The following is a 3,516-nucleotide window of genomic DNA, read 5'->3' on the forward strand; positions in this document are numbered from 1 at the left end:
AGCAGGTCTGACAGCAGACCCTCTGACTCTCTGAAGTGTGATGAATGACAACCTGTGTGATTGACAAAAGGCTTGCGTGTAAAAGATGTCTCACAACTATAAACTTAGCAACCTGGTAGCTGGAGGTGGTTGTGTTTTGAGGCTGCTCTTTAATTATACAACACCTGAATTTGACTCATGCAAAGACAATTACACAGCTGTACTGCTCAGCAGCCCAGCACTGTTTGTTGAATGCTAAAAGGAAACAAAGAAAAATGGTTAGACTGACAGCAATTTATGCTGTTTATTTACTTTCCCCTCAGTTTTATCTTTATATCTATTATGGTATTTTTCTTATATATGTAAATGTGTTTCTTTTGGCATATTATCAATTTATACAAACTGTTCAGTACCTATTTTTATTACTGTTATGCATCACAGCTCGTAAACTTAATGAACTGCTAGCATGAAACAGTTTGAATAATAATTCTAAATAAGCTATCTCAAAATTTATGTTATTTTTCCTTACGTGCTCAATACAGGTGTATCTAAGTGAATAAAAAATGATTAAAAAAAATTCTCTTAAAATCCAGTTTAATGTAAAATTTATCTAAAACATTCCTGTATAGAGTTGCATGTTCATGTGTATTAAAGTCGAAGATCTAAATTGTAAAAAAAAAAAAAAAAACTTAATATAAGAAATGACCAATAATAAAGGGTCTCCACCCTTTATGCATGGAGCTCGTGGTTGTGGGTCTTCTACAAAGTGCATTCATATGATTTGAATTTGTTATGTGTTCACAAGCAAATGTTGTCCTTGTTATTCTTGCTGTATGTATGTACTCTGTTACACACATGCAATACTTGGTTGGGCTCTCTTTGCGTGAAGTACCTTTTCAATCTTTCAGTAGAGGCTTTCGGCCTGTGAGTTTAAAGGAAGCCAACCATGGTGGTTAAAGAGCAGTAACAGATTTAAAAAATAATAATTCTCATAGTTGCTCTTAAGTAAACAAATTCTCAGAAAATAAATAGTTTTTATATATTAAAAAAATATAAAGCCAACTAATTGCCTCTACATTATTAAACTAGTACATAATGATGACATCATAATGAACCACGCAAAACACAGATTTGCCTTGACAAAGCCTCAGAAGGGCAACATTTATTTACGAAAATTAAACCTGTACTTGAAATTATGTTTTGTTTTTAAAATGTTTTTGTTGTTGACATTCATATAAATACACTGGTGTGATAATTTAGAATACATTTGATTGGATATATAGACCTATATCCAATCTTCCTTTCTTATCTAAAATTCTTGAGAAAGTACTTGCCAAACAAGTGTGCGGCCACTTACACCATAATGAACTTTTTGAAGAGTTTCAGTCTGGCTTTAGAGCTCATCATAGCACCGAAACAGCTCTGGTGAAAGTCGCTAATGATATTTTCATGGCCTCAAATAATGGACTTGTATCTGTAGAATTTCCTTCTTTCATCTGCGGAATATTACAAAAATGAGAAATATCCTGTCCAGGGATGATGCTGAGAAAATAGTCCATGCATTTGTTACTTCAAGGCTGGACTATTGTAATTCTTTACTATCAGGAAGTCCGCAAACTGTAGTTACAAACCTTCAACTGATTCAAAATCCTGCAGCCAGAGTTCTGATGAAAATTAAAAATAGAGATCATATCTCCCCTATCCTAGCTTGTCTTCATTGGCTTCCTATTAAATCCAGAATAGGATTTAAAATCCTCCTTCTCACATATAGAGCCTTAAATGGCCAAGCTCCATCTTATATCAGCTATATGATTGTTCCTTATGTTCCTAACAGAGCACTTCACTCTCAATCTGCAGGTTTACTAGTGGTTCCTAGAATTTCTAAAAGTAGAATGGGAGGCAGATCTTTTAGTTATCAGGCTCTTCTCCTGTGGAACCAACTACCAGTTTTAGTCCGTGAGGCAGACACCCTGTCTACTTTTAAGCCCAGGCTTAAAACGTTCCTTTTTGACAATGCTTATAGTTGGAGGTTCTCAGGTTATCCTGAGCTATCTCTATAGTTATGTTGCTATAGGCTTAGACTTCTGGAGGACATAGGGACCCCTATTTAATCATTCTGCTTCATTCTATCTCTATTCTCCCACTCTGCAGAATCTGTTACTTCAATCTCTAACATTATGCTCTCTCTGTTTTTTCTCATAGTAGCTTCACCTTGTGCGTTCCTGTTCGGCTGTGACACCATCCCAGAGAGAAATATCAGCTGTGCTGTTGCCATCGACATCTATGTTCGAGATCGTCCTGGTTTTCAGTGTAGTCCTGATTTTCTGACTGTGACTAGCTGGATGTGCTCTCTTCATCCTCTGACATGGGAGTTGGCTTGGAGCTTGTCTGCCTGGCAGTGTGTTTGCTGGACAGGGCTGCCTTTTACAGTTGCTTTTTGTTTCTCTGCTTCTGTCTCCTTGAACCCCAATCGGCCCTCGGCAGATGGCCGCTCACACTGAGCCTGGTTCTGCTGGAGGTTTCTTCCTGTTAAAAGGGAGTTTTTCTTCTCCACGGTCGCTACAAGCATGCTCAGTGTGAGGGATTGCAATGAGTCGATTCAATCAACTGCTTTTCCTCAGATAGACAACTTTGAATAAGTTTGACTGTATGATCAGGTGAAGCGTGATGTGTCTTGAGATGACGTGTTGTGAATTGACACTATATAAATAAACTAAATTGAATTGTTTTTTGGTATACGTCTGTTTAGAATTTATGCCGCCCCCCCCCCGCCACCACTTCTCACCCCCTCTCTCCAAAGGAGTAAGTCGTACCACAAATAAACACATGCATTTAACAAGGTGTTAGGAATTCACACAGATTAATCTAAACATGTTCTGACAGCTGTTTGTAATGGTCCGTGATGGATGCTGCTCCGGTGGAAGATGACAAAATTGGGAGAATGAGACAGGACATTTGTAGTCAGCCTATCTGACTTCCTAGAGCAGGGGTCTTCAACATTTTCCAGGCCAAGGACCCCAAAACTGATCGTGAGATGGAGCGGGGACCCCCCTAATTATATATATTGTCATGGTCTTGGTTCTGTTGTACTTTACTTTGCTCCTTGTTTTCTAGTTTTATTGGTTTAATTCCAGTTTTGTTGTAATTTCTAGATTTATGTTAGTTCTCATGTTTTTCTGTTGCCCTGTTGTCTCCTCTCACACCTGCTCCTTGTCAGCTCGTTAGCCCTGCCTTTGTCTCAGTCACCTATTTATACTCTCCCTCTGCTGTCACTCCTTGTTGGTTCCTTGTTGTTGCTGCTTTCTTGATGTTTCTATGGTTCTGGTTTGTGTTAAATATTAAGTTGAATTTTGGACTCCTGCCTTTGTTAAACTGTTTCCTCTCATTAAAACTACAAGAACTCACATCTGCCTCCCTGCCTCTGCATTTCGGTCCTCAAACACCAACCCAAACGTGACATATATTGTATGAAATCGTGTTAAATCAAACTGGTTCTATAGTCACTCTATTACATATGGAATCATGTAACAAAAGTAA

The sequence above is a fragment of the Cyprinodon tularosa genome, unplaced genomic scaffold, assembly GCF_016077235.1.
Source record: "Cyprinodon tularosa strain WSP-4 unplaced genomic scaffold, ASM1607723v1 ctg830, whole genome shotgun sequence".
NCBI classification, from domain to species: Eukaryota; Metazoa; Chordata; class Actinopteri; order Cyprinodontiformes; family Cyprinodontidae; genus Cyprinodon; species Cyprinodon tularosa.